At 50.0% G+C, this 24,450-nt stretch overlaps 14 non-coding genes across 14 annotated transcripts; all 14 read right to left on the bottom strand.

The window, feature by feature from the left end:
* Positions 1-1,168: 1,168 nt before the first annotated feature.
* On the bottom strand, positions 1,169-1,240 carry TRNAG-UCC (transfer RNA glycine (anticodon UCC)). The gene has a single exon. It is a non-coding gene; the product is annotated as a tRNA-Gly (tRNA).
* Positions 1,241-2,425: 1,185 nt separating this feature from the next.
* Positions 2,426-2,497, bottom strand: TRNAG-UCC (transfer RNA glycine (anticodon UCC)). The gene has a single exon. It is a non-coding gene; the product is annotated as a tRNA-Gly (tRNA).
* Positions 2,498-3,682: 1,185 nt separating this feature from the next.
* On the bottom strand, positions 3,683-3,754 carry TRNAG-UCC (transfer RNA glycine (anticodon UCC)). Its single transcript has one exon. It is a non-coding gene; the product is annotated as a tRNA-Gly (tRNA).
* Positions 3,755-4,939: 1,185 nt separating this feature from the next.
* On the bottom strand, positions 4,940-5,011 carry TRNAG-UCC (transfer RNA glycine (anticodon UCC)). Its single transcript has one exon. It is a non-coding gene; the product is annotated as a tRNA-Gly (tRNA).
* A 1,185-nt stretch (positions 5,012-6,196) lies between these two features.
* TRNAG-UCC (transfer RNA glycine (anticodon UCC)) lies at positions 6,197-6,268 on the bottom strand. The gene has a single exon. It is a non-coding gene; the product is annotated as a tRNA-Gly (tRNA).
* A 1,181-nt stretch (positions 6,269-7,449) lies between these two features.
* TRNAG-UCC (transfer RNA glycine (anticodon UCC)) lies at positions 7,450-7,521 on the bottom strand. The gene has a single exon. It is a non-coding gene; the product is annotated as a tRNA-Gly (tRNA).
* A 1,185-nt stretch (positions 7,522-8,706) lies between these two features.
* Positions 8,707-8,778, bottom strand: TRNAG-UCC (transfer RNA glycine (anticodon UCC)). The gene has a single exon. It is a non-coding gene; the product is annotated as a tRNA-Gly (tRNA).
* A 1,185-nt stretch (positions 8,779-9,963) lies between these two features.
* On the bottom strand, positions 9,964-10,035 carry TRNAG-UCC (transfer RNA glycine (anticodon UCC)). The gene has a single exon. It is a non-coding gene; the product is annotated as a tRNA-Gly (tRNA).
* Positions 10,036-14,995: 4,960 nt separating this feature from the next.
* On the bottom strand, positions 14,996-15,067 carry TRNAG-UCC (transfer RNA glycine (anticodon UCC)). The gene has a single exon. It is a non-coding gene; the product is annotated as a tRNA-Gly (tRNA).
* A 1,185-nt stretch (positions 15,068-16,252) lies between these two features.
* TRNAG-UCC (transfer RNA glycine (anticodon UCC)) lies at positions 16,253-16,324 on the bottom strand. Its single transcript has one exon. It is a non-coding gene; the product is annotated as a tRNA-Gly (tRNA).
* A 1,185-nt stretch (positions 16,325-17,509) lies between these two features.
* On the bottom strand, positions 17,510-17,581 carry TRNAG-UCC (transfer RNA glycine (anticodon UCC)). Its single transcript has one exon. It is a non-coding gene; the product is annotated as a tRNA-Gly (tRNA).
* A 1,185-nt stretch (positions 17,582-18,766) lies between these two features.
* Positions 18,767-18,838, bottom strand: TRNAG-UCC (transfer RNA glycine (anticodon UCC)). The gene has a single exon. It is a non-coding gene; the product is annotated as a tRNA-Gly (tRNA).
* A 1,185-nt stretch (positions 18,839-20,023) lies between these two features.
* Positions 20,024-20,095, bottom strand: TRNAG-UCC (transfer RNA glycine (anticodon UCC)). The gene has a single exon. It is a non-coding gene; the product is annotated as a tRNA-Gly (tRNA).
* Positions 20,096-22,541: 2,446 nt separating this feature from the next.
* On the bottom strand, positions 22,542-22,613 carry TRNAG-UCC (transfer RNA glycine (anticodon UCC)). The gene has a single exon. It is a non-coding gene; the product is annotated as a tRNA-Gly (tRNA).
* Positions 22,614-24,450: the final 1,837 nt, after the last annotated feature.

Below are 24,450 nucleotides of genomic sequence, written 5' to 3'. Positions count from 1 at the left end.
CTGATGGAGCGGCCCTTAGAAATAAGAATAAGTCATTGGCTGGGAATGAAAAAAGCTTGCGTTTGACGCAGAAGCAGTTCGCATCATGAGGTCTTGCCGGTCAGCCCAACATTTCCCCGGGACCCCTTAAAAAAGGAGCTTGGTTTTAAGTTTGGTTTGATTGAACAGTACATTTTGTTGGCTGGGCTGGGACCCTCTCCTATTTAGCGCAAGAGTGGAACGAGGCAGCAAGTTCAAGGAATGACATTGCATCCAGGCACTTACAGCTCTTTGTGCCCTAATGCCATGACACAAAAACATAATTTGAAAAAAGTTAGCAGAGGATGGTTTCGATCCATCGACCTCTGGGTTATGGGCCCAGCACGCTTCCGCTGCGCCACTCTGCTGGTTGGAGAACAAGAGCTTTTCTGGGCTTTTACAGCCTACAAACCGACAACCCTAGACCCAGTTTCGAGTGAAGCGGGCAGTAGGCCTTACAAAGCCAAACAACCTGCAAGCACGCACTCCCATCCCATGGCCTTTTGCAGACAGGCCTCATTTCTCTAGCTCACACCCTAACTGCCAACACCCCTTCCCCTTCTCTCTCTGTCTCTCTCTCTCTGTCTCTCTCTCTCATTCTCTCTCTCTCGCAAATAGATACTTTACTTCCCAGGTGCAACAAAACAAGCCTTCTCGAGCTGGCAGATATGGGAAGGAAGGAAGGAAGGGCCAGTTTGGAAACTCAACTCAATTACCATAAATCCCCTGCTAAGGGTTATGGGAGGGAGGAATGAAGGAACTTTGCTTCAGGGAAAGGGCTGCTGCTGCTTCAGCATGTGAGGAGCGCAGCCACACGTTTCACCTTCTTCAGTATGTTGGTTTACAGGATGAGAGAGATCCTGAAACCTCACTCTAATAGGCTGAGGTGCTGTGCTCGGTGGCCTGCTGGGACCAAGGCCCGTCAGGGCAAGGCGAATAGGCCTTTGTCAGGCCTTCGTCAGGGCTTTGTCGGGGAGGGGCCAGGAGCCCTGCTCGCTTCAATCCCCTCACCGATAGACAGTTGCAGAAACTAGGATGCAAGAACCTTTCCTGGATGGGGTTTTGATTTTCACGAAAAGTGTGTCAGCTTTGCTTTCAGCATGAGTCTGATTTCCAAAAAATGCATTTTGAACAATTTAAAGATTTGATCTGCGTTGGCCGGGAATCGAACCCGGGTCAACTGCTTGGAAGGCAGCTATGCTCACCACTATACCACCAACGCCTGCCTGTCTGGGCTATCTGATGGAGCGGCCCTTAGAAATAAGAATAAGTCATTGGCTGGGAATGAAAAAAGCTTGCGTTTGACGCAGAAGCAGTTCGCATCATGAGGTCTTGCCGGTCAGCCCAACATTTCCCCGGGACCCCTTAAAAAAGGAGCTTGGTTTTAAGTTTGGTTTGATTGAACAGTACATTTTGTTGGCTGGGCTGGGACCCTCCCCTATTTAGCGCAAGAGTGGAACGAGGCAGCAAGTTCAAGGAATGACATTGCATCCAGGCACTTACAGCTCTTTGTGCCCTAATGCCATGACACAAAAACATAATTTGAAAAAAGTTAGCAGAGGATGGTTTCGATCCATCGACCTCTGGGTTATGGGCCCAGCACGCTTCCGCTGCGCCACTCTGCTGGTTGGAGAACAAGAGCTTTTCTGGGCTTTTACAGCCTACAAACCGACAACCCTAGACCCAGTTTCGAGTGAAGCGGGCAGTAGGCCTTACAAAGCCAAACAACCTGCAACCACGCACTCCCATCCCATGGCCTTTTGCAGACAGGCCTCATTTCTCTAGCTCACACCCTAACTGCCAACACCCCTTCCCCTTCTCTCTCTGTCTCTCTCTCTCTGTCTCTCTCTCTCATTCTCTCTCTCTCGCAAATAGATACTTTACTTCCCAGGTGCAACAAAACAAGCCTTCTCGAGCTGGCAGATATGGGAAGGAAGGAAGGAAGGGCCAGTTTGGAAACTCAACTCAATTACCATAAATCCCCTGCTAAGGGTTATGGGAGGGAGGAATGAAGGAACTTTGCTTCAGGGAAAGGGCTGCTGCTGCTTCAGCATGTGAGGAGCGCAGCCACACGTTTCACCTTCTTCAGTATGTTGGTTTACAGGATGAGAGAGATCCTGAAACCTCACTCTAATAGGCTGAGGTGCTGTGCTCGGTGGCCTGCTGGGACCAAGGCCCGTCAGGGCAAGGCGAATAGGCCTTTGTCAGGCCTTCGTCAGGGCTTTGTCGGGGAGGGGCCAGGAGCCCTGCTCGCTTCAATCCCCTCACCGATAGACAGTTGCAGAAACTAGGATGCAAGAACCTTTCCTGGATGGGGTTTTGATTTTCACGAAAAGTGTGTCAGCTTTGCTTTCAGCATGAGTCTGATTTCCAAAAAATGCATTTTGAACAATTTAAAGATTTGATCTGCGTTGGCCGGGAATCGAACCCGGGTCAACTGCTTGGAAGGCAGCTATGCTCACCACTATACCACCAACGCCTGCCTGTCTGGGCTATCTGATAGAGCGGCCCTTAGAAATAAGAATAAGTCATTGGCTGGGAATGAAAAAAGCTTGCGTTTGACGCAGAAGCAGTTTGCATCATGAGGTCTTGCCGGTCAGCCCAACATTTCCCCGGGACCCCTTAAAAAAGGAGCTTGGTTTTAAGTTTGGTTTGATTGAACAGTACATTTTGTTGGCTGGGCTGGGACCCTCCCCTATTTAGCGCAAGAGTGGAACGAGGCAGCAAGTTCAAGGAATGACATTGCATCCAGGCACTTACAGCTCTTTGTGCCCTAATGCCATGACACAAAAACATAATTTGAAAAAAGTTAGCAGAGGATGGTTTCGATCCATCGACCTCTGGGTTATGGGCCCAGCACGCTTCCGCTGCGCCACTCTGCTGGTTGGAGAACAAGAGCTTTTCTGGGCTTTTACAGCCTACAAACCGACAACCCTAGACCCAGTTTCGAGTGAAGCGGGCAGTAGGCCTTACAAAGCCAAACAACCTGCAACCACGCACTCCCATCCCATGGCCTTTTGCAGACAGGCCTCATTTCTCTAGCTCACACCCTAACTGCCAACACCCCTTCCCCTTCTCTCTCTGTCTCTCTCTCTCTGTCTCTCTCTCTCATTCTCTCTCTCTCGCAAATAGATACTTTACTTCCCAGGTGCAACAAAACAAGCCTTCTCGAGCTGGCAGATATGGGAAGGAAGGAAGGAAGGGCCAGTTTGGAAACTCAACTCAATTACCATAAATCCCCTGCTAAGGGTTATGGGAGGGAGGAATGAAGGAACTTTGCTTCAGGGAAAGGGCTGCTGCTGCTTCAGCATGTGAGGAGCGCAGCCACACGTTTCACCTTCTTCAGTATGTTGGTTTACAGGATGAGAGAGATCCTGAAACCTCACTCTAATAGGCTGAGGTGCTGTGCTCGGTGGCCTGCTGGGACCAAGGCCCGTCAGGGCAAGGCGAATAGGCCTTTGTCAGGCCTTCGTCAGGGCTTTGTCGGGGAGGGGCCAGGAGCCCTGCTCGCTTCAATCCCCTCACCGATAGACAGTTGCAGAAACTAGGATGCAAGAACCTTTCCTGGATGGGGTTTTGATTTTCACGAAAAGTGTGTCAGCTTTGCTTTCAGCATGAGTCTGATTTCCAAAAAATGCATTTTGAACAATTTAAAGATTTGATCTGCGTTGGCCGGGAATCGAACCCGGGTCAACTGCTTGGAAGGCAGCTATGCTCACCACTATACCACCAACGCCTGCCTGTCTGGGCTATCTGATGGAGCGGCCCTTAGAAATAAGAATAAGTCATTGGCTGGGAATGAAAAAAGCTTGCGTTTGACGCAGAAGCAGTTCGCATCATGAGGTCTTGCCGGTCAGCCCAACATTTCCCCGGGACCCCTTAAAAAAGGAGCTTGGTTTTAAGTTTGGTTTGATTGAACAGTACATTTTGTTGGCTGGGCTGGGACCCTCTCCTATTTAGCGCAAGAGTGGAACGAGGCAGCAAGTTCAAGGAATGACATTGCATCCAGGCACTTACAGCTCTTTGTGCCCTAATGCCATGACACAAAAACATAATTTGAAAAAAGTTAGCAGAGGATGGTTTCGATCCATCGACCTCTGGGTTATGGGCCCAGCACGCTTCCGCTGCGCCACTCTGCTGGTTGGAGAACAAGAGCTTTTCTGGGCTTTTACAGCCTACAAACCGACAACCCTAGACCCAGTTTCGAGTGAAGCGGGCAGTAGGCCTTACAAAGCCAAACAACCTGCAAGCACGCACTCCCATCCCATGGCCTTTTGCAGACAGGCCTCATTTCTCTAGCTCACACCCTAACTGCCAACACCCCTTCCCCTTCTCTCTCTGTCTCTCTCTCTCTGTCTCTCTCTCTCATTCTCTCTCTCTCGCAAATAGATACTTTACTTCCCAGGTGCAACAAAACAAGCCTTCTCGAGCTGGCAGATATGGGAAGGAAGGAAGGAAGGGCCAGTTTGGAAACTCAACTCAATTACCATAAATCCCCTGCTAAGGGTTATGGGAGGGAGGAATGAAGGAACTTTGCTTCAGGGAAAGGGCTGCTGCTGCTTCAGCATGTGAGGAGCGCAGCCACACGTTTCACCTTCTTCAGTATGTTGGTTTACAGGATGAGAGAGATCCTGAAACCTCACTCTAATAGGCTGAGGTGCTGTGCTCGGTGGCCTGCTGGGACCAAGGCCCGTCAGGGCAAGGCGAATAGGCCTTTGTCAGGCCTTCGTCAGGGCTTTGTCGGGGAGGGGCCAGGAGCCCTGCTCGCTTCAATCCCCTCACCGATAGACAGTTGCAGAAACTAGGATGCAAGAACCTTTCCTGGATGGGGTTTTGATTTTCACGAAAAGTGTGTCAGCTTTGCTTTCAGCATGAGTCTGATTTCCAAAAAATGCATTTTGAACAATTTAAAGATTTGATCTGCGTTGGCCGGGAATCGAACCCGGGTCAACTGCTTGGAAGGCAGCTATGCTCACCACTATACCACCAACGCCTGCCTGTCTGGGCTATCTGATGGAGCGGCCCTTAGAAATAAGAATAAGTCATTGGCTGGGAATGAAAAAAGCTTGCGTTTGACGCAGAAGCAGTTCGCATCATGAGGTCTTGCCGGTCAGCCCAACATTTCCCCGGGACCCCTTAAAAAAGGAGCTTGGTTTTAAGTTTGGTTTGATTGAACAGTGCATTTTGTTGGCTGGGCTGGGACCCTCTCCTATTTAGCGCAAGAGTGGAACGAGGCAGCAAGTTCAAGGAATGACATTGCATCCAGGCACTTACAGCTCTTTGTGCCCTAATGCCATGACACAAAAACATAATTTGAAAAAAGTTAGCAGAGGATGGTTTCGATCCATCGACCTCTGGGTTATGGGCCCAGCACGCTTCCGCTGCGCCACTCTGCTGGTTGGAGAACAAGAGCTTTTCTGGGCTTTTACAGCCTACAAACCGACAACCCTAGACCCAGTTTCGAGTGAAGCGGGCAGTAGGCCTTACAAAGCCAAACAACCTGCAACCACGCACTCCCATCCCATGGCCTTTTGCAGACAGGCCTCATTTCTCTAGCTCACACCCTAACTGCCAACACCCCTTCCCCTTCTCTCTCTGTCTCTCTCTCTCTGTCTCTCTCTCTCATTCTCTCTCTCTCGCAAATAGATACTTTACTTCCCAGGTGCAACAAAACAAGCCTTCTCGAGCTGGCAGATATGGGAAGGAAGGAAGGAAGGGCCAGTTTGGAAACTCAACTCAATTACCATAAATCCCCTGCTAAGGGTTATGGGAGGGAGGAATGAAGGAACTTTGCTTCAGGGAAAGGGCTGCTGCTGCTTCAGCATGTGAGGAGCGCAGCCACACGTTTCACCTTCTTCAGTATGTTGGTTTACAGGATGAGAGAGATCCTGAAACCTCACTCTAATAGGCTGAGGTGCTGTGCTCGGTGGCTTGCTGGGACCAAGGCCCGTCAGGGCAAGGCGAATAGGCCTTTGTCAGGCCTTCGTCAGGGCTTTGTCGGGGAGGGGCCAGGAGCCCTGCTCGCTTCAATCCCCTCACCGATAGACAGTTGCAGAAACTAGGATGCAAGAACCTTTCCTGGATGGGGTTTTGATTTTCACGAAAAGTGTGTCAGCTTTGCTTTCAGCATGAGTCTGATTTCCAAAAAATGCATTTTGAACAATTTAAAGATTTGATCTGCGTTGGCCGGGAATCGAACCCGGGTCAACTGCTTGGAAGGCAGCTATGCTCACCACTATACCACCAACGCCTGCCTGTCTGGGCTATCTGATGGAGCGGCCCTTAGAAATAAGAATAAGTCATTGGCTGGGAATGAAAAAAGCTTGCGTTTGACGCAGAAGCAGTTCGCATCATGAGGTCTTGCCGGTCAGCCCAACATTTCCCCGGGACCCCTTAAAAAAGGAGCTTGGTTTTAAGTTTGGTTTGATTGAACAGTGCATTTTGTTGGCTGGGCTGGGACCCTCTCCTATTTAGCGCAAGAGTGGAACGAGGCAGCAAGTTCAAGGAATGACATTGCATCCAGGCACTTACAGCTCTTTGTGCCCTAATGCCATGACACAAAAACATAATTTGAAAAAAGTTAGCAGAGGATGGTTTCGATCCATCGATCTCTGGGTTATGGGCCCAGCACGCTTCCGCTGCGCCACTCTGCTGGTTGGAGAACAAGAGCTTTTCTGGGCTTTTACAGCCTACAAACCGACAACCCTAGACCCAGTTTCGAGTGAAGCGGGCAGTAGGCCTTACAAAGCCAAACAACCTGCAACCACGCACTCCCATCCCATGGCCTTTTGCAGACAGGCCTCATTTCTCTAGCTCACACCCTAACTGCCAACACCCCTTCCCCTTCTCTCTCTGTCTCTCTCTCTCTGTCTCTCTCTCTCATTCTCTCTCTCTCGCAAATAGATACTTTACTTCCCAGGTGCAACAAAACAAGCCTTCTCGAGCTGGCAGATATGGGAAGGAAGGAAGGGCCAGTTTGGAAACTCAACTCAATTACCATAAATCCCCTGCTAAGGGTTATGGGAGGGAGGAATGAAGGAACTTTGCTTCAGGGAAAGGGCTGCTGCTGCTTCAGCATGTGAGGAGCGCAGCCACACGTTTCACCTTCTTCAGTATGTTGGTTTACAGGATGAGAGAGATCCTGAAACCTCACTCTAATAGGCTGAGGTGCTGTGCTCGGTGGCCTGCTGGGACCAAGGCCCGTCAGGGCAAGGCGAATAGGCCTTTGTCAGGCCTTCGTCAGGGCTTTGTCGGGGAGGGGCCAGGAGCCCTGCTCGCTTCAATCCCCTCACCGATAGACAGTTGCAGAAACTAGGATGCAAGAACCTTTCCTGGATGGGGTTTTGATTTTCACGAAAAGTGTGTCAGCTTTGCTTTCAGCATGAGTCTGATTTCCAAAAAATGCATTTTGAACAATTTAAAGATTTGATCTGCGTTGGCCGGGAATCGAACCCGGGTCAACTGCTTGGAAGGCAGCTATGCTCACCACTATACCACCAACGCCTGCCTGTCTGGGCTATCTGATGGAGCGGCCCTTAGAAATAAGAATAAGTCATTGGCTGGGAATGAAAAAAGCTTGCGTTTGACGCAGAAGCAGTTCGCATCATGAGGTCTTGCCGGTCAGCCCAACATTTCCCCGGGACCCCTTAAAAAAGGAGCTTGGTTTTAAGTTTGGTTTGATTGAACAGTGCATTTTGTTGGCTGGGCTGGGACCCTCTCCTATTTAGCGCAAGAATGGAACGAGGCAGCAAGTTCAAGGAATGACATTGCATCCAGGCACTTACAGCTCTTTGTGCCCTAATGCCATGACACAAAAACATAATTTGAAAAAAGTTAGCAGAGGATGGTTTCGATCCATCGATCTCTGGGTTATGGGCCCAGCACGCTTCCGCTGCGCCACTCTGCTGGTTGGAGAACAAGAGCTTTTCTGGGCTTTTACAGCCTACAAACCGACAACCCTAGACCCAGTTTCGAGTGAAGCGGGCAGTAGGCCTTACAAAGCCAAACAACCTGCAACCACGCACTCCCATCCCATGGCCTTTTGCAGACAGGCCTCATTTCTCTAGCTCACACCCTAACTGCCAACACCCCTTCCCCTTCTCTCTCTGTCTCTCTCTCTCTGTCTCTCTCTCTCATTCTCTCTCTCTCGCAAATAGATACTTTACTTCCCAGGTGCAACAAAACAAGCCTTCTCGAGCTGGCAGATATGGGAAGGAAGGAAGGAAGGGCCAGTTTGGAAACTCAACTCAATTACCATAAATCCCCTGCTAAGGGTTATGGGAGGGAGGAATGAAGGAACTTTGCTTCAGGGAAAGGGCTGCTGCTGCTTCAGCATGTGAGGAGCGCAGCCACACGTTTCACCTTCTTCAGTATGTTGGTTTACAGGATGAGAGAGATCCTGAAACCTCACTCTAATAGGCTGAGGTGCTGTGCTCGGTGGCCTGCTGGGACCAAGGCCCGTCAGGGCAAGGCGAATAGGCCTTTGTCAGGCCTTCGTCAGGGCTTTGTCGGGGAGGGGCCAGGAGCCCTGCTCGCTTCAATCCCCTCACCGATAGACAGTTGCAGAAACTAGGATGCAAGAACCTTTCCTGGATGGGGTTTTGATTTTCACGAAAAGTGTGTCAGCTTTGCTTTCAGCATGAGTCTGATTTCCAAAAAATGCATTTTGAACAATTTAAAGATTTGATCTGCGTTGGCCGGGAATCGAACCCGGGTCAACTGCTTGGAAGGCAGCTATGCTCACCACTATACCACCAACGCCTGCCTGTCTGGGCTATCTGATGGAGCGGCCCTTAGAAATAAGAATAAGTCATTGGCTGGGAATGAAAAAAGCTTGCGTTTGACGCAGAAGCAGTTCGCATCATGAGGTCTTGCCGGTCAGCCCAACATTTCCCCGGGACCCCTTAAAAAAGGAGCTTGGTTTTAAGTTTGGTTTGATTGAACAGTACATTTTGTTGGCTGGGCTGGGACCCTCTCCTATTTAGCGCAAGAGTGGAACGAGGCAGCAAGTTCAAGGAATGACATTGCATCCAGGCACTTACAGCTCTTTGTGCCCTAATGCCATGACACAAAAACATAATTTGAAAAAAGTTAGCAGAGGATGGTTTCGATCCATCGACCTCTGGGTTATGGGCCCAGCACGCTTCCGCTGCGCCACTCTGCTGGTTGGAGAACAAGAGCTTTTCTGGGCTTTTACAGCCTACAAACCGACAACCCTAGACCCAGTTTCGAGTGAAGCGGGCAGTAGGCCTTACAAAGCCAAACAACCTGCAACCACGCACTCCCATCCCATGGCCTTTTGCAGACAGGCCTCATTTCTCTAGCTCACACCCTAACTGCCAACACCCCTTCCCCTTCTCTCTCTGTCTCTCTCTCTCTGTCTCTCTCTCTCATTCTCTCTCTCTCGCAAATAGATACTTTACTTCCCAGGTGCAACAAAACAAGCCTTCTCGAGCTGGCAGATATGGGAAGGAAGGAAGGAAGGGCCAGTTTGGAAACTCAACTCAATTACCATAAATCCCCTGCTAAGGGTTATGGGAGGGAGGAATGAAGGAACTTTGCTTCAGGGAAAGGGCTGCTGCTGCTTCAGCATGTGAGGAGCGCAGCCACACGTTTCACCTTCTTCAGTATGTTGGTTTACAGGATGAGAGAGATCCTGAAACCTCACTCTAATAGGCTGAGGTGCTGTGCTCGGTGGCTTGCTGGGACCAAGGCCCGTCAGGGCAAGGCGAATAGGCCTTTGTCAGGCCTTCGTCAGGGCTTTGTCGGGGAGGGGCCAGGAGCCCTGCTCGCTTCAATCCCCTCACCGATAGACAGTTGCAGAAACTAGGATGCAAGAACCTTTCCTGGATGGGGTTTTGATTTTCACGAAAAGTGTGTCAGCTTTGCTTTCAGCATGAGTCTGATTTCCAAAAAATGCATTTTGAACAATTTAAAGATTTGATCTGCGTTGGCCGGGAATCGAACCCGGGTCAACTGCTTGGAAGGCAGCTATGCTCACCACTATACCACCAACGCCTGCCTGTCTGGGCTATCTGATGGAGCGGCCCTTAGAAATAAGAATAAGTCATTGGCTGGGAATGAAAAAAGCTTGCGTTTGACGCAGAAGCAGTTCGCATCATGAGGTCTTGCCGGTCAGCCCAACATTTCCCCGGGACCCCTTAAAAAAGGAGCTTGGTTTTAAGTTTGGTTTGATTGAACAGTGCATTTTGTTGGCTGGGCTGGGACCCTCTCCTATTTAGCGCAAGAGTGGAACGAGGCAGCAAGTTCAAGGAATGACATTGCATCCAGGCACTTACAGCTCTTTGTGCCCTAATGCCATGACACAAAAACATAATTTGAAAAAAGTTAGCAGAGGATGGTTTCGATCCATCGACCTCTGGGTTATGGGCCCAGCACGCTTCCGCTGCGCCACTCTGCTGGTTGGAGAACAAGAGCTTTTCTGGGCTTTTACAGCCTACAAACCGACAACCCTAGACCCAGTTTCGAGTGAAGCGGGCAGTAGGCCTTACAAAGCCAAACAACCTGCAACCACGCACTCCCATCCCATGGCCTTTTGCAGACAGGCCTCATTTCTCTAGCTCACACCCTAACTGCCAACACCCCTTCCCCTTCTCTCTCTGTCTCTCTCTCTCTGTCTCTCTCTCTCATTCTCTCTCTCTCGCAAATAGATACTTTACTTCCCAGGTGCAACAAAACAAGCCTTCTCGAGCTGGCAGATATGGGAAGGAAGGAAGGAAGGAAGGGCCAGTTTGGAAACTCAACTCAATTACCATAAATCCCCTGCTAAGGGTTATGGGAGGGAGGAATGAAGGAACTTTGCTTCAGGGAAAGGGCTGCTGCTGCTTCAGCATGTGAGGAGCGCAGCCACACGTTTCACCTTCTTCAGTATGTTGGTTTACAGGATGAGAGAGATCCTGAAACCTCACTCTAATAGGCTGAGGTGCTGTGCTCGGTGGCCTGCTGGGACCAAGGCCCGTCAGGGCAAGGCGAATAGGCCTTTGTCAGGCCTTCGTCAGGGCTTTGTCGGGGAGGGGCCAGGAGCCCTGCTCGCTTCAATCCCCTCACCGATAGACAGTTGCAGAAACTAGGATGCAAGAACCTTTCCTGGATGGGGTTTTGATTTTCACGAAAAGTGTGTCAGCTTTGCTTTCAGCATGAGTCTGATTTCCAAAAAATGCATTTTGAACAATTTAAAGATTTGATCTGCTTTGGCCGGGAATCGAACCCGGGTCAACTGCTTGGAAGGCAGCTATGCTCACCACTATACCACCAACGCCTGCCTGTCTGGGCTATCTGATGGAGCGGCCTTTAGAAATAAGAATAAGTCATTGGCTGGGAATGAAAAAAGCTTGCGTTTGACGCAGAAGCAGTTCGCATCATGAGGTCTTGCCGGTCAGCCCAACATTTCCCCGGGACCCCTTAAAAAAGGAGCTTGGTTTTAAGTTTGGTTTGATTGAACAGTACATTTTGTTGGCTGGGCTGGGACCCTCTCCTATTTAGCGCAAGAGTGGAACGAGGCAGCAAGTTCAAGGAATGACATTGCATCCAGGCACTTACAGCTCTTTGTGCCCTAATGCCATGACACAAAAACATAATTTGAAAAAAGTTAGCAGAGGATGGTTTCGATCCATCGACCTGTGGGTTATGGGCCCAGCACGCTTCCGCTGCGCCACTCTGTTGGTTGGAGAACAAGAGCTTTTCTGGGCTTTTACAGCCTACAAACCGACAACCCTAGACCCAGTTTCGAGTGAAGCGGGCAGTAGGCCTTACAAAGCCAAACAACCTGCAACCACGCACTCCCATCCCATGGCCTTTTGCAGACAGGCCTCATTTCTCTAGCTCACACCCTAACTGCCAACACCCCTTCCCCTTCTCTCTCTGTCTCTCTCTCTCTGTCTCTCTCTCTCATTCTCTCTCTCTCGCAAATAGATACTTTACTTCCCAGGTGCAACAAAACAAGCCTTCTCGAGCTGGCAGATATGGGAAGGAAGGAAGGAAGGGCCAGTTTGGAAACTCAACTCAATTACCATAAATCCCCTGCTAAGGGTTATGGGAGGGAGGAATGAAGGAACTTTGCTTCAGGGAAAGGGCTGCTGCTGCTTCAGCATGTGAGGAGCGCAGCCACACGTTTCACCTTCTTCAGTATGTTGGTTTACAGGATGAGAGAGATCCTGAAACCTCACTCTAATAGGCTGAGGTGCTGTGCTCGGTGGCCTGCTGGGACCAAGGCCCGTCAGGGCAAGGCGAATAGGCCTTTGTCAGGCCTTCGTCAGGGCTTTGTCGGGGAGGGGCCAGGAGCCCTGCTCGCTTCAATCCCCTCACCGATAGACAGTTGCAGAAACTAGGATGCAAGAACCTTTCCTGGATGGGGTTTTGATTTTCACGAAAAGTGTGTCAGCTTTGCTTTCAGCATGAGTCTGATTTCCAAAAAATGCATTTTGAACAATTTAAAGATTTGATCTGCGTTGGCCGGGAATCGAACCTGGGTCAACTGCTTGGAAGGCAGCTATGCTCACCACTATACCACCAACGCCTGCCTGTCTGGGCTATCTGATGGAACGGCCCTTAGAAATAAGAATAAGTCATTGGCTGGGAATGAAAAAAGCTTGCGTTTGACGCAGAAGCAGTTCGCATCATGAGGTCTTGCCGGTCAGCCCAACATTTCCCCGGGACCCCTTAAAAAAGGAGCTTGGTTTTAAGTTTGGTTTGATTGAACAGTACATTTTGTTGGCTGGGCTGGGACCCTCTCCTATTTAGCGCAAGAGTGGAACGAGGCAGCAAGTTCAAGGAATGACATTGCATCCAGGCACTTACAGCTCTTTGTGCCCTAATGCCATGACACAAAAACATAATTTGAAAAAAGTTAGCAGAGGATGGTTTCGATCCATCGACCTCTGGGTTATGGGCCCAGCACGCTTCCGCTGCGCCACTCTGCTGGTTGGAGAACAAGAGCTTTTCTGGGCTTTTACAGCCTACAAACCGACAACCCTAGACCCAGTTTCGAGTGAAGCGGGCAGTAGGCCTTACAAAGCCAAACAACCTGCAACCACGCACTCCCATCCCATGGCCTTTTGCAGACAGGCCTCATTTCTCTAGCTCACACCCTAACTGCCAACACCCCTTCCCCTTCTCTCTCTGTCTCTCTCTCTCTGTCTCTCTCTCTCATTCTCTCTCTCTCGCAAATAGATACTTTACTTCCCAGGTGCAACAAAACAAGCCTTCTCGAGCTGGCAGATATGGGAAGGAAGGAAGGAAGGGCCAGTTTGGAAACTCAACTCAATTACCATAAATCCCCTGCTAAGGGTTATGGGAGGGAGGAATGAAGGAACTTTGCTTCAGGGAAAGGGCTGCTGCTGCTTCAGCATGTGAGGAGCGCAGCCACACGTTTCACCTTCTTCAGTATGTTGGTTTACAGGATGAGAGAGATCCTGAAACCTCACTCTAATAGGCTGAGGTGCTGTGCTCGGTGGCCTGCTGGGACCAAGGCCCGTCAGGGCAAGGCGAATAGGCCTTTGTCAGGCCTTCGTCAGGGCTTTGTCGGGGAGGGGCCAGGAGCCCTGCTCGCTTCAATCCCCTCACCGATAGACAGTTGCAGAAACTAGGATGCAAGAACCTTTCCTGGATGGGGTTTTGATTTTCACGAAAAGTGTGTCAGCTTTGCTTTCAGCATGAGTCTGATTTCCAAAAAATGCATTTTGAACAATTTAAAGATTTGATCTGCTTTGGCAGGGAATCGAACCCGGGTCAACTGCTTGGAAGGCAGCTATGCTCACCACTATACCACCAACGCCTGCCTGTCTGGGCTATCTGATGGAGCGGCCTTTAGAAATAAGAATAAGTCATTGGCTGGGAATGAAAAAAGCTTGCGTTTGACGCAGAAGCAGTTCGCATCATGAGGTCTTGCCGGTCAGCCCAACATTTCCCCGGGACCCCTTAAAAAAGGAGCTTGGTTTTAAGTTTGGTTTGATTGAACAGTGCATTTTGTTGGCTGGGCTGGGACCCTCTCCTATTTAGCGCAAGAGTGGAACGAGGCAGCAAGTTCAAGGAATGACATTGCATCCAGGCACTTACAGCTCTTTGTGCCCTAATGCCATGACACAAAAACATAATTTGAAAAAGGTTAGCAGAGGATGGTTTCGATCCATCGACCTCTGGGTTATGGGCCCAGCACGCTTCCGCTGCGCCACTCTGCTGGTTGGAGAACAAAAGCTTTTCTGGGCTTTTACAGCCTACAAACCGACAACCCTAGACCCATTTTCGAGTGAAGCGGGCAGTAGGCCTTACAAAGCCAAACAACCTGCAACCACGCACTCCCATCCCATGGCCTTTTGCAGACAGGCCTCATTTCTCTAGCTCACACCCTAACTGCCAACACCCCTTCCCCTTCTCTCTCTGTCTCTCTCTCTCTGTCTCTCTCTCTCATTCTCTCTCTCTCGCAAATAGATACTTTACTTCCCAGGTGCAACAAAACAAGCCTTCTCGAGCTGGCAGATATGGGAAGGAAGGAAGGAAGGGCCAGTTTGGAAACTCAACTCAATTACCATAAATCCCCTGCTAAGGGTTATGGGAGGGAGGAATGAAGGAACTTTGCTTCAGGGAAAGGGCTGCTGCTGCTTCAGCATGTGAGGAGCGCAGCCACACGTTTCACCTTCTTCAGTATGTTGGTTTACAGGATGAGAGAGATCCTGAAACCTCACTCTAATAGGCTGAGGTGCTGTGCTCGGTGGCCTGCTGGGACCAAGGCCCGTCAGGGCAAGGCGAATAGGCCTTTGTCAGGCCTTCGTCAGGGCTTTGTCGGGGAGGGGCCAGGAGCCCTGCTCGCTTCAATCCCCTCACCGATAGACAGTTGCAGAAACTAGGATGCAAGAACCTTTCCTGGATGGGGTTTTGATTTTCACGAAAAGTGTGTCAGCTTTGCTTTCAGCATGAGTCTGATTTCCAAAAAATGCATTTTGAACAATTTAAAGATTTGATCTGCGTTGGCCGGGAATCGAACCCGGGTCAACTGCTTGGAAGGCAGCTATGCTCACCACTATACCACCAACGCCTGCCTGTCTGGGCTATCTGATGGAGCGGCCCTTAGAAATAAGAATAAGTCATTGGCTGGGAATGAAAAAAGCTTGCGTTTGACGCAGAAGCAGTTCGCATCATGAGGTCTTGCCGGTCAGCCCAACATTTCCCCGGGACCCCTTAAAAAAGGAGCTTGGTTTTAAGTTTGGTTTGATTGAACAGTACATTTTGTTGGCTGGGCTGGGACCCTCTCCTATTTAGCGCAAGAGTGGAACGAGGCAGCAAGTTCAAGGAATGACATTGCATCCAGGCACTTACAGCTCTTTGTGCCCTAATGCCATGACACAAAAACATAATTTGAAAAAAGTTAGCAGAGGATGGTTTCGATCCATCGACCTCTGGGTTATGGGCCCAGCACGCTTCCGCTGCGCCACTCTGCTGGTTGGAGAACAAGAGCTTTTATGGGCTTTTACAGCCTACAAACCGACAACCCTAGACCCAGTTTCGAGTGAAGCGGGCAGTAGGCCTTACAAAGCCAAACAACCTGCAACCACGCACTCCCATCCCATGGCCTTTTGCAGACAGGCCTCATTTCTCTAGCTCACACCCTAACTGCCAACACCCCTTCCCCTTCTCTCTCTGTCTCTCTCTCTCTGTCTCTCTCTCTCATTCTCTCTCTCTCGCAAATAGATACTTTACTTCCCAGGTGCAACAAAACAAGCCTTCTCGAGCTGGCAGATATGGGAAGGAAGGAAGGAAGGGCCAGTTTGGAAACTCAACTCAATTACCATAAATCCCCTGCTAAGGGTTATGGGAGGGAGGAATGAAGGAACTTTGCTTCAGGGAAAGGGCTGCTGCTGCTTCAGCATGTGAGGAGCGCAGCCACACGTTTCACCTTCTTCAGTATGTTGGTTTACAGGATGAGAGAGATCCTGAAACCTCACTCTAATAGGCTGAGGTGCTGTGCTCGGTGGCCTGCTGGGACCAAGGCCCGTCAGGGCAAGGCGAATAGGCCTTTGTCAGGCCTTCGTCAGGGCTTTGTCGGGGAGGGGCCAGGAGCCCTGCTCGCTTCAATCCCCTCACCGATAGACAGTTGCAGAAACTAGGATGCAAGAACCTTTCCTGGATGGGGTTTTGATTTTCACGAAAAGTGTGTCAGCTTTGCTTTCAGCATGAGTCTGATTTCCAAAAAATGCATTTTGAACAATTTAAAGATTTGATCTGCGTTGGCCGGGAATCGAACCCGGGTCAACTGCTTGGAAGGCAGCTATGCTCACCACTATACCACCAACGCCTGCCTGTCTGGGCTATCTGATGGAGCGGCCCTTAGAAATAAGAATAAGTCATTGGCTGGGAATGAAAAAAGCTTGCGTTTGACGCAGAAGCAGTTCGCATCATGAGGTCTTGCCGGTCAGCCCAACATTTCCCCGGGACCCCTTAAAAAAGGAGCTTGGTTTTAAGTTTGGTTTGATTGAACAGTACATTTTGTTGGCTGGGCTGGGACCCTCTCCTATTTAGCGCAAGAGTGGAACGAGGCAGCAAGTTCAAGGAATGACATTGCATCCAGGCACTTACAGCTCTTTGTGCCCTAATGCCAGGACACAAAAACATAATTTGAAAAAAGTTAGCAGAGGATGGTTTCGATCCATCGACCTCTGGGTTATGGGCCCAGCACGCTTCCGCTGCGCCACTCTGCTGGTTGGAGAACAAGAGCTTTTCTGGGCTTTTACAGCCTACAAACCGACAACCCTAGACCCAGTTTCGAGTGAAGCGGGCAGTAGGCCTTACAAAGCCAAACAACCTGCAACCACGCACTCCCATCCCATGGCCTTTTGCAGACAGGCCTCATTTCTCTAGCTCACACCCTAACTGCCAACACCCCTTCCCCTTCTCTCTCTGTCTCTCTCTCTCTGTCTCTCTCTCTCATTCTCTCTCTCTCGCAAATAGATACTTTACTTCCCAGGTGCAACAAAACAAGCCTTCTCGAGCTGGCAGATATGGGAAGGAAGGAAGGAAGGGCCAGTTTGGAAACTCAACTCAATTACCATAAATCCCCTGCTAAGGGTTATGGGAGGGAGGAATGAAGGAACTTTGCTTCAGGGAAAGGGCTGCTGCTGCTTCAGCATGTGAGGAGCGCAGCCACACGTTTCACCTTCTTCAGTATGTTGGTTTACAGGATGAGAGAGATCCTGAAACCTCACTCTAATAGGCTGAGGTGCTGTGCTCGGTGGCCTGCTGGGACCAAGGCCCGTCAGGGCAAGGCGAATAGGCCTTTGTCAGGCCTTCGTCAGGGCTTTGTCGGGGAGGGGCCAGGAGCCCTGCTCGCTTCAATCCCCTCACCGATAGACAGTTGCAGAAACTAGGATGCAAGAACCTTTCCTGGATGGGGTTTTGATTTTCACGAAAAGTGTGTCAGCTTTGCTTTCAGCATGAGTCTGATTTCCAAAAAATGCATTTTGAACAATTTAAAGATTTGATCTGCGTTGGCCGGGAATCGAACCCGGGTCAACTGCTTGGAAGGCAGCTATGCTCACCACTATACCACCAACGCCTGCCTGTCTGGGCTATCTGATGGAGCGGCCCTTAGAAATAAGAATAAGTCATTGGCTGGGAATGAAAAAAGCTTGCGTTTGACGCAGAAGCAGTTCGCATCATGAGGTCTTGCCGGTCAGCCCAACATTTCCCCGGGACCCCTTAAAAAAGGAGCTTGGTTTTAAGTTTGGTTTGATTGAACAGTACATTTTGTTGGCTGGGCTGGGACCCTCTCCTATTTAGCGCAAGAGTGGAACGAGGCAGCAAGTTCAAGGAATGACATTGCATCCAGGCACTTACAGCTCTTTGTGCCCTAATGCCATGACACAAAAACATAATTTGAAAAAAGTTAGCAGAGGATGGTTTCGATCCATCGACCTCTGGGTTATGGGCCCAGCACGCTTCCGCTGCGCCACTCTGCTGGTTGGAGAACAAGAGCTTTTCTGGGCTTTTACAGCCTACAAACCGACAACCCTAGACCCAGTTTCGAGTGAAGCGGGCAGTAGGCCTTACAAAGCCAAACAACCTGCAACCACGCACTCCCATCCCATGGCCTTTTGCAGACAGGCCTCATTTCTCTAGCTCACACCCTAACTGCCAACACCCCTTCCCCTTCTCTCTCTGTCTCTCTCTCTCTGTCTCTCTCTCTCATTCTCTCTCTCTCGCAAATAGATACTTTACTTCCCAGGTGCAACAAAACAAGCCTTCTCGAGCTGGCAGATATGGGAAGGAAGGAAGGAAGGGCCAGTTTGGAAACTCAACTCAATTACCATAAATCCCCTGCTAAGGGTTATGGGAGGGAGGAATGAAGGAACTTTGCTTCAGGGAAAGGGCTGCTGCTGCTTCAGCATGTGAGGAGCGCAGCCACACGTTTCACCTTCTTCAGTATGTTGGTTTACAGGATGAGAGAGATCCTGAAACCTCACTCTAATAGGCTGAGGTGCTGTGCTCGGTGGCCTGCTGGGACCAAGGCCCGTCAGGGCAAGGCGAATAGGCCTTTGTCAGGCCTTCGTCAGGGCTTTGTCGGGGAGGGGCCAGGAGCCCTGCTCGCTTCAATCCCCTCACCGATAGACAGTTGCAGAAACTAGGATGCAAGAACCTTTCCTGGATGGGGTTTTGATTTTCACGAAAAGTGTGTCAGCTTTGCTTTCAGCATGAGTCTGATTTCCAAAAAATGCATTTTGAACAATTTAAAGATTTGATCTGCGTTGGCCGGGAATCGAACCCGGGTCAACTGCTTGGAAGGCAGCTATGCTCACCACTATACCACCAACGCCTGCCTGTCTGGGCTATCTGATGGAGCGGCCCTTAGAAATAAGAATAAGTCATTGGCTGGGAATGAAAAAAGCTTGCGTTTGACGCAGAAGCAGTTCGCATCATGAGGTCTTGCCGGTCAGCCCAACATTTCCCCGGGACCCCTTAAAAAAGGAGCTTGGTTTTAAGTTTGGTTTGATTGAACAGTACATTTTGTTGGCTGGGCTGGGACCCTCTCCTATTTAGCGCAAGAGTGGAACGAGGCAGCAAGTTCAAGGAATGACATTGCATCCAGGCACTTACAGCTCTTTGTGCCCTAATGCCATGACACAAAAACATAATTTGAAAAAAGTTAGCAGAGGATGGTTTCGATCCATCGACCTCTGGGTTATGGGCCCAGCACGCTTCCGCTGCGCCACTCTGCTGGTTGGAGAACAAGAGCTTTTCTGGGCTTTTACAGCCTACAAACCGACAACCCTAGACCCAGTTTCGAGTGAAGCGTGCAGTAGGCCTTACAAAGCCAAACAACCTGCAACCACGCACTCCCATCCCATGGCCTTTTGCAGACAGGCCTCATTTCTCTAGCTCACACCCTAACTGCCAACACCCCTTCCCCTTCTCTCTCTGTCTCTCTCTCTCTGTCTCTCTCTCTCATTCTCTCTCTCTCGCAAATAGATACTTTACTTCCCAGGTGCAACAAAACAAGCCTTCTCGAGCTGGCAGATATGGGAAGGAAGGAAGGAAGGGCCAGTTTGGAAACTCATCTCAATTACCATAAATCCCCTGCTAAGGGTTATGGGAGGGAGGAATGAAGGAACTTTGCTTCAGGGAAAGGGCTGCTGCTGCTTCAGCATGTGAGGAGCGCAGCCACACGTTTCACCTTCTTCAGTATGTTGGTTTACAGGATGAGAGAGATCCTGAAACCTCACTCTAATAGGCTGAGGTGCTGTGCTCGGTGGCCTGCTGGGACCAAGGCCCGTCAGGGCAAGGCGAATAGGCCTTTGTCAGGCCTTCGTCAGGGCTTTGTCGGGGAGGGGCCAGGAGCCCTGCTCGCTTCAATCCCCTCACCGATAGACAGTTGCAGAAACTAGGATGCAAGAACCTTTCCTGGATGGGGTTTTGATTTTCACGAAAAGTGTGTCAGCTTTGCTTTCAGCATGAGTCTGATTTCCAAAAAATGCATTTTGAACAAATTAAAGATTTGATCTGCGTTGGCCGGGAATCGAACCCGGGTCAACTGCTTGGAAGGCAGCTATGCTCACCACTATACCACCAACGCCTGCCTGTCTGGGCTATCTGATGGAGCGGCCTTTAGAAATAAGAATAAGTCATTGGCTGGGAATGAAAAAAGCTTGCGTTTGACGCAGAAGCAGTTCGCATCATGAGGTCTTGCCGGTCAGCCCAACATTTCCCCGGGACCCCTTAAAAAAGGAGCTTGGTTTTAAGTTTGGTTTGATTGAACAGTGCATTTTGTTGGCTGGGCTGGGACCCTCTCCTATTTAGCGCAAGAGTGGAACGAGGCAGCAAGTTCAAGGAATGACATTGCATCCAGGCACTTACAGCTCTTTGTGCCCTAATGCCATGACACAAAAACATAATTTGAAAAAAGTTAGCAGAGGATGGTTTCGATCCATCGACCTCTGGGTTATGGGCCCAGCACGCTTCCGCTGCGCCACTCTGCTGGTTGGAGAACAAGAGCTTTTCTGGGCTTTTACAGCCTACAAACCGACAACCCTAGACCCAGTTTCGAGTGAAGCGGGCAGTAGGCCTTACAAAGCCAAACAACCTGCAACCACGCACTCCCATCCCATGGCCTTTTGCAGACAGGCCTCATTTCTCTAGCTCACACCCTAACTGCCAACACCCCTTCCCCTTCTCTCTCTGTCTCTCTCTCTCTGTCTCTCTCTCTCATTCTCTCTCTCTCGCAAATAGATACTTTACTTCCCAGGTGCAACAAAACAAGCCTTCTCGAGCTGGCAGATATGGGAAGGAAGGAAGGAAGGAAGGGCCAGTTTGGAAACTCAACTCAATTACCATAAATCCCCTGCTAAGGGTTATGGGAGGGAGGAATGAAGGAACTTTGCTTCAGGGAAAGGGCTGCTGCTGCTTCAGCATGTGAGGAGCGCAGCCACACGTTTCACCTTCTTCAGTATGTTGGTTTACAGGATGAGAGAGATCCTGAAACCTCACTCTAATAGGCTGAGGTGCTGTGCTCGGTGGCCTGCTGGGACCAAGGCCCGTCAGGGCAAGGCGAATAGGCCTTTGTCAGGCCTTCGTCAGGGCTTTGTCGGGGAGGGGCCAGGAGCCCTGCTCGCTTCAATCCCCTCACCGATAGACAGTTGCAGAAACTAGGATGCAAGAACCTTTCCTGGATGGGGTTTTGATTTTCACGAAAAGTGTGTCAGCTTTGCTTTCAGCATGAGTCTGATTTCCAAAAAATGCATTTTGAACAATTTAAAGATTTGATCTGCTTTGGCCGGGAATCGAACCCGGGTCAACTGCTTGGAAGGCAGCTATGCTCACCACTATACCACCAACGCCTGCCTGTCTGGGCTATCTGATGGAGCGGCCTTTAGAAATAAGAATAAGTCATTGGCTGGGAATGAAAAAAGCTTGCGTTTGACGCAGAAGCAGTTCGCATCATGAGGTCTTGCCGGTCAGCCCAACATTTCCCCGGGACCCCTTAAAAAAGGAGCTTGGTTTTAAGTTTGGTTTGATTGAACAGTACATTTTGTTGGCTGGGCTGGGACCCTCTCCTATTTAGCGCAAGAGTGGAACGAGGCAGCAAGTTCAAGGAATGACATTGCATCCAGGCACTTACAGCTCTTTGTGCCCTAATGCCATGACACAAAAACATAATTTGAAAAAAGTTAGCAGAGGATGGTTTCGATCCATCGACCTGTGGGTTATGGGCCCAGCACGCTTCCGCTGCGCCACTCTGTTGGTTGGAGAACAAGAGCTTTTCTGGGCTTTTACAGCCTACAAACCGACAACCCTAGACCCAGTTTCGAGTGAAGCGGGCAGTAGGCCTTACAAAGCCAAACAACCTGCAACCACGCACTCCCATCCCATGGCCTTTTGCAGACAGGCCTCATTTCTCTAGCTCACACCCTAACTGCCAACACCCCTTCCCCTTCTCTCTCTGTCTCTCTCTCTCTGTCTCTCTCTCTCATTCTCTCTCTCTCGCAAATAGATACTTTACTTCCCAGGTGCAACAAAACAAGCCTTCTCGAGCTGGCAGATATGGGAAGGAAGGAAGGAAGGGCCAGTTTGGAAACTCAACTCAATTACCATAAATCCCCTGCTAAGGGTTATGGGAGGGAGGAATGAAGGAACTTTGCTTCAGGGAAAGGGCTGCTGCTGCTTCAGCATGTGAGGAGCGCAGCCACACGTTTCACCTTCTTCAGTATGTTGGTTTACAGGATGAGAGAGATCCTGAAACCTCACTCTAATAGGCTGAGGTGCTGTGCTCGGTGGCCTGCTGGGACCAAGGCCCGTCAGGGCAAGGCGAATAGGCCTTTGTCAGGCCTTCGTCAGGGCTTTGTCGGGGAGGGGCCAGGAGCCCTGCTCGCTTCAATCCCCTCACCGATAGACAGTTGCAGAAACTAGGATGCAAGAACCTTTCCTGGATGGGGTTTTGATTTTCACGAAAAGTGTGTCAGCTTTGCTTTCAGCATGAGTCTGATTTCCAAAAAATGCATTTTGAACAATTTAAAGATTTGATCTGCGTTGGCCGGGAATCGAACCCGGGTCAACTGCTTGGAAGGCAGCTATGCTCACCACTATACCACCAACGCCTGCCTGTCTGGGCTATCTGATGGAACGGCCCTTAGAAATAAGAATAAGTCATTGGCTGGGAATGAAAAAAGCTTGCGTTTGACGCAGAAGCAGTTCGCATCATGAGGTCTTGCCGGTCAGCCCAACATTTCCCCGGGACCCCTTAAAAAAGGAGCTTGGTTTTAAGTTTGGTTTGATTGAACAGTACATTTTGTTGGCTGGGCTGGGACCCTCTCCTATTTAGCGCAAGAGTGGAACGAGGCAGCAAGTTCAAGGAATGACATTGCATCCAGGCACTTACAGCTCTTTGTGCCCTAATGCCATGACACAAAAACATAATTTGAAAAAAGTTAGCAGAGGATGGTTTCGATCCATCGACCTCTGGGTTATGGGCCCAGCACGCTTCCGCTGCGCCACTCTGCTGGTTGGAGAACAAGAGCTTTTCTGGGCTTTTACAGCCTACAAACCGACAACCCTAGACCCAGTTTCGAGTGAAGCGGGCAGTAGGCCTTACAAAGCCAAACAACCTGCAACCACGCACTCCCATCCCATGGCCTTTTGCAGACAGGCCTCATTTCTCTAGCTCACACCCTAACTGCCAACACCCCTTCCCCTTCTCTCTCTGTCTCTCTCTCTCTGTCTCTCTCTCTCATTCTCTCTCTCTCGCAAATAGATACTTTACTTCCCAGGTGCAACAAAACAAGCCTTCTCGAGCTGGCAGATATGGGAAGGAAGGAAGGAAGGGCCAGTTTGGAAACTCAACTCAATTACCATAAATCCCCTGCTAAGGGTTATGGGAGGGAGGAATGAAGGAACTTTGCTTCAGGGAAAGGGCTGCTGCTGCTTCAGCATGTGAGGAGCGCAGCCACACGTTTCACCTTCTTCAGTATGTTGGTTTACAGGATGAGAGAGATCCTGAAACCTCACTCTAATAGGCTGAGGTGCTGTGCTCGGTGGCCTGCTGGGACCAAGGCCCGTCAGGGCAAGGCGAATAGGCCTTTGTCAGGCCTTCGTCAGGGCTTTGTCGGGGAGGGGCCAGGAGCCCTGCTCGCTTCAATCCCCTCACCGATAGACAGTTGCAGAAACTAGGATGCAAGAACCTTTCCTGGATGGGGTTTTGATTTTCACGAAAAGTGTGTCAGCTTTGCTTTCAGCATGAGTCTGATTTCCAAAAAATGCATTTTGAACAATTTAAAGATTTGATCTGCTTTGGCAGGGAATCGAACCCGGGTCAACTGCTTGGAAGGCAGCTATGCTCACCACTATACCACCAACGCCTGCCTGTCTGGGCTATCTGATGGAGCGGCCTTTAGAAATAAGAATAAGTCATTGGCTGGGAATGAAAAAAGCTTGCGTTTGACGCAGAAGCAGTTCGCATCATGAGGTCTTGCCGGTCAGCCCAACATTTCCCCGGGACCCCTTAAAAAAGGAGCTTGGTTTTAAGTTTGGTTTGATTGAACAGTGCATTTTGTTGGCTGGGCTGGGACCCTCTCCTATTTAGCGCAAGAGTGGAACGAGGCAGCAAGTTCAAGGAATGACATTGCATCCAGGCACTTACAGCTCTTTGTGCCCTAATGCCATGACACAAAAACATAATTTGAAAAAGGTTAGCAGAGGATGGTTTCGATCCATCGACCTCTGGGTTATGGGCCCAGCACGCTTCCGCTGCGCCACTCTGCTGGTTGGAGAACAAAAGCTTTTCTGGGCTTTTACAGCCTACAAACCGACAACCCTAGACCCATTTTCGAGTGAAGCGGGCAGTAGGCCTTACAAAGCCAAACAACCTGCAACCACGCACTCCCATCCCATGGCCTTTTGCAGACAGGCCTCATTTCTCTAGCTCACACCCTAACTGCC

Source organism: Ambystoma mexicanum, chromosome 6q, assembly GCF_040938575.1.
Source record: "Ambystoma mexicanum isolate Mex_15411 chromosome 6q, UKY_AmexF1_1, whole genome shotgun sequence".
Taxonomy (NCBI): Eukaryota; Metazoa; Chordata; class Amphibia; order Caudata; family Ambystomatidae; genus Ambystoma; species Ambystoma mexicanum.
Note: the sequence above shows the minus strand (reverse complement) of the source record. Positions and strands in the feature narration are given on the sequence as shown.